The following is a 9843-nucleotide window of genomic DNA, read 5'->3' on the forward strand; positions in this document are numbered from 1 at the left end:
CTTATAGATTCTGCCATATGATTGATGCTGTAATATTACTGTAAATAAGACCTATTTCAAACAATTGTAAATACTACACAAAACCCCTCCCAGATCTCAGCCCACTTCACAATTTCCCGAACTCTTACTATAGTGGTTAACTCTATTCTCTTATACACTATCCTACTTACTATTCTTTACTCCCACCCTACCTCAGAATCTGACCTCACACAGCCTCACAGCTTTCTAGATCCAATTCACAATCCTTTCCTCCCCAATAAGAGTCTTATCTTCTTTCCATTCTTTCTAAAATGTGGCTAGTGGGTGGAAAATCGCGGTTAACACTATACATAGCCAAAAGATCTCCGATCTCTTCTCTACTGGCTGCTACTATAAATATCATAGAATACTCTCTTGCTGTCTGAAAACATTTTGCCTTACTCCTCCAACTGATCACAAAAAAAGAGTAGGGTGAAGCTGTGAACACCAGGATACCCGAAGGAGACTGCACCACTGAATCTCACAGGTATTCTACAACAGAAGTTCACACCATAAACCCAGGGAACCAGAACAGATCAATTTAAGAAACAGAGGCTAACAAGAACAGTCTCACAAACAATGAGAAGACAAAGAAACAATCCCCAAATGAAGGGAAAGGAGGAAGCCTCAGAAAGAATGATAAATGAAATAGAGGCAACTCAACTATCAGATATTGAGTTGAAAGAAATGATTATCAGGAAGCTCAATAAGCTCACAATGAGCTACCAGAAACTACAGGGAAGCTACAATGATCTCACTGCAAACTATATCAGCATGAAAAAGGAAATAGAAACTATCAACAAGGGCCAAGAGGAAATGAAGAATACAATTTCTGAACTGAAGAACACAGTAGAAGGAATGAAAAGCAGGATCGATGAAGCAGAAGATCAGATCAGCGAGGTGGAGAACAAACTAGAAAAGAACACCCAGAAAGAGCAAGAAAAGGAAAAGAGGCTCAGAAAGAATAGAGATGGATTAAGAGAAATGCAAGACAATATGAAACGTAATAATATCCGTATAATAGGGATACCAGAAGGAGAAGAAGAAGAGCAAGGAATAGAAAACCTATTTGAAAAAAGTAATGATGGAAAACTTTCCTGATTTGATGAGAGAAAAAGTCACACAAATCCAGGAAACACAAAGAGTCCCAATCAAGAAGAACCCAAAGAGGCCCACCTCAAGACACATCATAATTAAAATGGCAAAATTTCAAGACAAAGAGAGAATCTTAAAGGCAGCAAGGGAGAAACAGGAAGTAACATATAAGGGAGCCCCAATAAGGTTAGCAGCTGACTTCTCAATGGGAACACTCCAAGCCAGAAGAGAATGGCAAGAAATATTCCAAGTAATGAGAACCAGAGGTCTGCAACCAAGGCTACTTTACCCAGCAAGGCTCTCAATCAAGATAGAAGGCCAAATAAGAAGCTTCCCAGACAAAAGAAGTCTAAAATACACCTCCACCAAACCAGCTCTGCAAGAGATGCTAAAGGGACTGCTTTAAAGAAAGGAAGGAAGGGGGGGGGAGGGGAACACAGGTATATAAATGGCAACGAACAAGTACCTATCAATAATAACCTTAAATGTAAATGGATTAAATGACCCAATCAGAAGAGATAGAATAGCTGGATGCATAAGGAAACATGACCCACACATATGCTGTCTACAAGAGACCCACCTCAGGATAAAAGACCTGCACCTGCACAGGCTGAAAGTGAAGGGCTGGAAACAAATTTTCCAAGCAAATGGACAGGGAAAAAAAAGCCAGGGTAGCAATATTCATATCAGATAAAATAGACTTCCAGAAAAGGGCCATAAAGAGAGACCCAGAAGGTCACTTCATAATATTCAAGGAAAGAATCCACCAAGAACACATAAACATTGTAAATGTATATGCACCCAACACAGGAGCACCCAAACACATAAAGAAAATCTTAGAGGACTTCAAGAAAGATATTGACAGCAACACAATTATTGTGGGGGATTTTAACACCCACTGTCAAAAATGGACAGATCTTCCAAACAAAATATCAACAAAGATACTGAGGCATTGAACAAAACCCTAGATGAAATGGACTTAACTGATATACAGAGCCCTCCATCCCAAAGAAGCTAAATACACATTCTTTTCAAATGTACATGGAACATTTTCAAAGACAGACCAATGACAGGGCACAAAACAAGCCTCAACAATTTCAAGAAAATTGAAATCATACCAAGCATTTTCTCAGATCACAAGGCACTGAAACTAGAAACCAACCCCAAGGGAAAAAACCCAAAACACTCAAAATCATGGAAATTAAATAGCATGCTATTAAACAATGAATGGGTCAAGAATGAAATTAGGGAAGAAATCAAAAGGTTTCTGGAAACAAATATAAATGAACTCACAACAACCCAAAACTTATGGGACACAGCTAAGGCAGTCCTGAGAGGGAAGTTCATAGCACTACAGGCATACCTAAAAAAGATACAAACATTTCAAACAAACAACCTAATCCTACATCTACAAGAACTCGAAGAACAACAACAAAGACAGCCCAGAGCAAGTAGAAGGAAGGAAATAACCAAGATCAGAGCAGAATTAAATGACATAGAGACTAAAAGCACAACTCTAAGGATCAATGAATCCAAGAGCTGGTTCTTTGAAAAGATAAACAAAATCGACAAGCCTTTAAGCAAGCTCATCAAGAAAAAAAAAGAGAGAAAACCCAGATAAATACCCAAAACCAAAAGAGGCTTCAGAAGTGAAAGAGGAGAGATTACAACAGATACCACAGAAATACAAAGGATTCTAAGAAATTACTATGAAGAACTGTATGCCAAGAAATTTGAAAACCTAGGTGAAATGGACAAATTTCTAGAAAAATATAATCTTCCAAAACTCAATGAGAAAGAAGCAGAAAGCCTGAACAGACCAATAACAGCAGATAAAATTGAAGCAGTAATAAAAAAAACTCCCGACACATAAAATCCCTGGACCAGATGGTTTCACAGGAGAATTCTACAAAGCATTTAAGGAAGAGCTAACCCCTATACTTCACAGACTATTCCAAAAAATCCAAAAAGATGGAAGACTCCCAAACTCTTTTTTATGAGGCCAACATCATCCTAATCCCCAAACCAGATAAAGACACAACAAAGAAAGAAAACTTCAGGCCAATATCGCTGATGAACATAGACGCTAAAATCCTCAACAAAATACTGGCAAACCGCATCCAACAATACATTAGAAAGATCATACACCATGACCAAGTGGGATTCATTCCAGGGATGCAAGGATGGTACAATATTCGCAAATCAGTAAATGTAATACATCACATAAACAAAAGCAAAGACAAAAACCATCTATTGATGGTCATATCAATAGATGTGGAGAAAGCATGTGATAAGGTACAGCACCCATTTATGATAAAAACACTCAGCAAAGTGGGAATAGAGGGAGCATTCCTCAACATAATAAAGGCCATATATGAGAGACCTACAGTCAACATCATACTCAATGGGCAAAAATTAAAATTTTTTCCACTAAGATCAGGAACAAGACAAAGTTGTCCACTTTCACCACTTCTACTCAATATAGTACTGGAAGTTTTAGCCACAGCAATCAAAGAAGAAAAAGAAATAAAAAACATCCAAATCGGAAAGGAGGAAACAAAACTGTCACTGTTTGCAGATGACATGAGAGTATACATAGAAAATCCTATAGACTCAGACAAAAAACTGCTTGACCTAATAAATGAATTTGGCAAAACAGCAGGATACAAAGTCAATATCCAGAAATCAAAGGCATTTCTGTACACCATCAATGAAACAGCAGAAGCAGAAATCAGGGGGAAAATCCCATTTGATATAGCAAAAAGAAAAATAAAATACCTAGGAATAAACCTAACCAAAGAGGTAAAAGACCTGTATTCAGAAAACTACATAACACTGAGGAAAGAAATCAAGGAAGACACAAACAAATGGAAACATATACCATGTTCATGGATAGGAAGAATTAACATCATCAAAATGTCCATACCCAAAGCAATTTACACATTCAATGCAATTCCTATTAAAGTACCAATGGCATATTTCACAGACATAGAACACTTCAAAAATTTATATGGAACCATAAATGACCCCGAATAGCTGCTGCAATTTTGAGAAAGAAAAGCAAAGTAGGAGGGATCACAATACCTGATACCAAACTGTATTACAAGGCCACTGTAATCAAAACAGTCTGGTGCTGGCATAAAAACAGGCACATGGACCAATGGAACAGAATAGAGAGCCCATAAATAAACCCAAGTCTCTATGGTCAATTAACATTGACAAAGGGGGCAGCAACATAAAATGTAGTAAAAACAGTCTCTTCAACAAATGGTGTTGGGAAAACTGGACAGCTACATGCAAAAAAATGAAACTCGAGCACCAACTTACACCATACACAAAAATAAATTCAAGGTGGATAAAAGACTTGAATATAAGCCATGCCACCATTAAAGTCCTAGAGGGAAACATAGGCAGGAGAATCTCAGATATTTCATGCAAAAACATTTTTACTGATACGTCCCCCAGAGCAAAGGATGTAAAGGAAAGAATAAACAAATGGGATCTCATCAAAATAAAAAGCTTCTGCACAGCTAAAGAGAACAGTATTAAAATAAAAAGAGAACCAACTGTATGGGAAAACATACTTTGCCAATGATACCTCAGACAAGGGTTTAACCTCTAAAATATATAAAGAACTTACACGACTCCACTCCAAGACAAGCAACCCAATTAAAAAATGGGCAAAGGACTTGAACAGACACTTCTCCAAGGAGGACATATGGAGGGTCCAAAGACATGAAAAGATGTTCAATATTGCTAGCTATCAGAGAGATACAAATTAAAACCACAATGAGATACCACTTTACAGAAGTCAGAATGGCCATCATAAACAAAGCAACAAACAACAAGTGTTAGAGAGGTTGTGGAGAAAAGGGGCCTCTAGTGCACTATTGGTTGGACTGCAGACTGGTACAACCACTATGGAAAACAGTATGGAACTTCCTCAGAAAACTAAAAATGGATCTGCCTTTTGATCCAGCAATTCCACTGCTGGGGCTATATCCTAAGAACCCTGAGACAAATCCAAAAGAACCTTTGCACCCCAATGTTCATAGCAGCACAATTTACAATAGCCAAGTGCTGGAAGCAACCTAAATGCCCATCAGTAAATGAATGGATCAAAAAACTATGGTACATTTACACAATGGAATTCAGCAGAAAGAAAGAAGAAGCTCCTACCCTTTGCAACAGCATGGATGGAACTAGAAAGCATTATGCTAAGCAAAATAAGCCAGGCAGTGAAAGAGAAATGCCATATGATCTCATGTTTAACAGGAACCTAAACAACAAAACAAAGAAACAAGCTAAATATAGTCAAAGACACTGAAATGGAGGACAGGCTGATGTTGACCAGAGAGGAGAGAAGAGGGAATTTCAGGGGAAAATGGGAAGGGTTTACAGGAACAAATATGAAGGACACATGGACAAAAACTAAGGGGGGCAGTAATGGGAGGGAGGTGGAGAGGAATGGGTGGGTGGACTGGAATGGGACTAAAAGGCAGAAAACTGTACTTGAACAATGATTACAATTTAAAAAAAAGAACAGGAAAAAACTCCAGTAAAAAACGAAATGAAATAGAGATAAGCAATCTACCAGACACAGAGTTTAAAATACTGGTTATAAGGATGCTGAAGAAACTTAGTGAGAACTTCAACAAAGAGTTCATAAGCATTAAAAAGACATAGAAATCACTAAAAAAGAACCAGCAGAAATGAAGAATACCATAGCTGAAATGAGGAATATACTAGAAGGAATCAACAACAGACTAGATGAAGCAGAGGACCAAATCAGCTATCTGCAGGGTAAGTTAACAGAAAACACCCAATCAGAAGAGCAAAAAGAAAAAAGAATCCAAAAGGGGAGGATACTTTAAGGGACCTCTGGGACGACATTAAGCATAACAATTCACATCATAGGGGTATCCGGAGAAGAGAGAGAGCAAGGGATTGAGAACCTATTTGAAGAAATAATGACTGAATATTTCCCTAACCTGGTGAAGGAAAAAGACACACAAGTCCAGGAAGTTCAGCGTCCCAAAAAAGAGGAACCCAAAGATGCCCAAGACACAACGTATTTTAAATGCAAAAGGTTAAAGACAAAGAGATAGTCTTAAAAGTAGCAAGAGAAAAACAGTTAGTTATCCACAAGGGAGTTCCCATAAGATTGCCAGTTGGTTTCTCAACATGTAAGGCTCTACAACCAAGATTACTCGCCCAGCAAAGCAATCGTTTGTTTTGTTTTGTTTTTTACAGTTTATGAAACAAGATTTTATTGTAAAAAGGCAAAGCTTTACTGCCATGAATAATAGTGTTTCTCTCTTTTAGTCTCTCTTTTAAAAATTAGTTACTGGGGTGACATTGATTAATAAGATTATATAAGTTTCAAGTGTCCATTTCTATGATACATGACTGGTATATTACATTCTGTGCCCATCACCCAAAGTTAAATTATCTTCCATCACCATATATTTGGCCCGCTTTGCTCTTTACTACTCCCCAACCCCTTCCCTCCAGTAACCACCATACTGTTGTCTGTGTCTAAGAGTTTCTGTATTATATCCCACATGAGTGAAATCATATAATTTTTAGCTTTTCAGACTGACTTAGTTCACTTAGCATGATATTCTCAAGGTCCATCCATGTTGAGTAGTATTCCATTGTACATATACCACATCTTCTTTATTTAATCCTCTATCAACGGACACTTTGCTTACTTCCATGTCTCAGCCACCATGAACAATGCTGCAGTTAACATAGGGGTGCATATATCTTTGTGAATAAATGTTTTCAAATTTTTGATGGTAGATACTGAAGAGAGGTTGTTTGGTCATATGGTAATTCTATTCTTAATTTTTTTAAAGGAAAATCCATACTGTTTTCCATAGTAGTTGTACCAGTTACATTCCCACCAGCAGTGAGTGAGAATTCCTTTTTCTCCAGACCTTCTCCAAAACTTGTTACTATCGGTCTTATTGATAATAGCCATTCTAACAGTTGTGAAGTGGTACCTCTGATTTGCATTTCCCTAATGCTAGTGAAGTTGAGCATCTTTTCATGTGTATCTGTTGGCCATTTGTATATCTTCTTGGGAGAAATGTCTGTTCAGGTCCTCTGCCTGTTTTTTAATTGGATTGTTTGTTTGGTGTTGATTTGTATGAGTTTTTCACATATTTTGGATATTAACCCCCAGTCAAAGCTGTTGTTTGCAAATATCTTCTCCCATTCAGTTGGCTGACTTTTTGTTTTGTTGGCAGTTTCTTTTGTGGTTTAGAAGCTCTTAAGTTAGAAATAGCCCCATTCATTTATTTTTGCCTTTACTTCCCTTGCCTTTGGGGTCAAATTCATAAAATCTTCTCAAAGATCGAGGTCCAAAAGTTCAGTAGCTATGTTTTCTCTTATGTAATTTATTGTTTCAGATCTTATATTTAGGGCTTTGATCAATTTTGAATGAATTTTTGTACGTGGGTAAAAACTGTAGTCTAGTTTCATTCCTTTGCCTGTGGCTTTCCAACTTTCCCAGAACCTTTATTGAAGAGGCTTTCTTTTCTCCAGTGTGTGTTTTTGGCAGCTCTGTCAAAATTTATTTGCCCGTTTTTATATGGTTTACTCTGAGCTCTCAATCTGTTCCATTGGTCTACGTGTCTGTTTTTCTGCCAATACCATGCTGTTTTGATTATTATCATCACTCTAGTATGATATGAAGTCAGGTAGTATGATACCTCCAGTTTCATTCTTTTTTCTCAGGATTGCTTTGGCTAATTGGGGTCTTTTGTAGTTCCATACAAATCTGATTTTTTTGTACTATTTCTTTAAAACATGTCACTAAGATTTTGATGGAGATTGCATTAAATCTGTATATTGCTTTGAGTAATATGAACATTTTAATTGTCTTGATTCTTCCAATCCATGAACAAGGAATATGTTTCCATTTCACTGTACCTTTTTAAATCTCCTTTAATAAGGCTTTGAAGTTTTCAGTAGATAGATAGGCCCTTCACATGCTTTGTTAAATTCATTCCTATTTTGTTGCAATTGCAACAAAAGAATAAAATTCTATTTCTGAAATTTCCCTGTTAGCACATAGGAATGCAGTGGTTGTTTTGTACATGTATCCTGCAACTTTACTGTATTTGCTTATTGTTTCCAATAGTTTTTTGGAGGAGTCTTTAGGGTTTTCTATATCAAGAATCATGTCATTCATCTGCAAAAAGTGACACTTTTACTTCTTCACTCTCATTCTGGATGCCTTTTATTTTTTTCCCTTGCCTGATTGCTCTGGTTTAGACTTCTAGTACTATGCTGAATAAGAGTGCTAAGAGTGAACATCCTTATCTTGTAGGAAAGGCTTTCAGTTTTTCACCACTGAACACCATATTAGCTGAAAGTTTGTTATATATGACCATTATTGTGTTGAGGTACGTTCTTTCAATACCTACATTATTGAGTTTTTTAATCATAAATGGATGTTGAATCTTATCAAATGCCTTTCCTGCATCTATTGATAATATCATATGATTTTTATCCTTTCTTTTGCTACTATGGTATATTACATCAATCAATTTGAGTATGTGAATCATCTTTGTACCCCTGGAATGAAACCTAGGTGACTATGATGTATTATTTTTTAAGTATTGTTGTATTCAATTTGCTAGTATTTTGTTTAGAATTTTTTTTATCTGTATTCATCAGAAATATTGGTCTGTAGTTTTCCTTTCCCTTCCCCTCCCCTCCCCGCCCCTTCCCCCCTTTCCTTTCCTTTCTTTTATTTTCTTGTATTATCCTTGCCAGGTTTTGGTATCAGGGTTATTTTGGCCTCATAAAATGTGTTAGGAAGTGGTGTGTCCTCAAATTTTTGCAAGTTTTAGGAGGATGTTTGAATGTTTGTGGAATTCACCAATGAAGCCATCTGCTCTTGGACTTTTATTTGGGGGAATGTTTTTGATGGTTTTTTCAATTTCCTCACTGTTGATTGGTCTATTTAGATTTTCCAATTCTTCATGATTAAGTCTAGGAAGGTTATATATTTCTAGGAACTTATTCATTTCTTCTAGGTTTCTGAATTTAGAGGCACATAGTCTTTCACAGTATTCTAGTATAATCCTTTATATTTCTGTGATGTCTCTGGTAATTTCTTGTTCATTTCTGATTTCGTTTATTTGAGTATTTTCTCTTTGTTCCTTAGTGAGTTTAGCCAGAGTTTTGTCAATTTTATTAATCTTTTCAAAGAATCAGCTCTTTGTTGTATTAATGTTTTGTACAGTCTTTTTGTTCTCTATTCTGCTCAATCCTGCTCTAATTTGTTTTAATTTCCTTTCTTCTGCTGACTTTGGGCTGATTTTGTCCTTCTTTTCCTAGTTCTTTAAGAAAAGAAAAAGAGTGTTAGGTTGTTTACTTGAGATTTTTCTTGTTTCTTGAGATATGCTGGTCATGATATAAACTTCCTTCTTAATAATACTTTTGCTGCATCCCAGAAGTTTTTATATGCCATATTGTCATTCTCATTTGTTTCTATGTATCTCTTGATCTCACCTTTTATTTCTTCTTTGACCCAGTCACTTTTTAGTAGCATGTCATTTAATCTCAACATATATGTGGCATTTTTTAACTTCCTTTCTGCAGTTGATTTCTAATTTCAAGTTATTGTTGTCAGAGAATATGCTTGGTATGATTTCAATCTTAAATTTGTTGAGGTTAGTTTTGTGTCCCAAGATTTGTTCTATCCTTGGGAAT

Source organism: Phyllostomus discolor, chromosome 9 (genome assembly GCF_004126475.2).
Source record: "Phyllostomus discolor isolate MPI-MPIP mPhyDis1 chromosome 9, mPhyDis1.pri.v3, whole genome shotgun sequence".
Lineage (NCBI taxonomy): Eukaryota > Metazoa > Chordata > Mammalia > Chiroptera > Phyllostomidae > Phyllostomus > Phyllostomus discolor.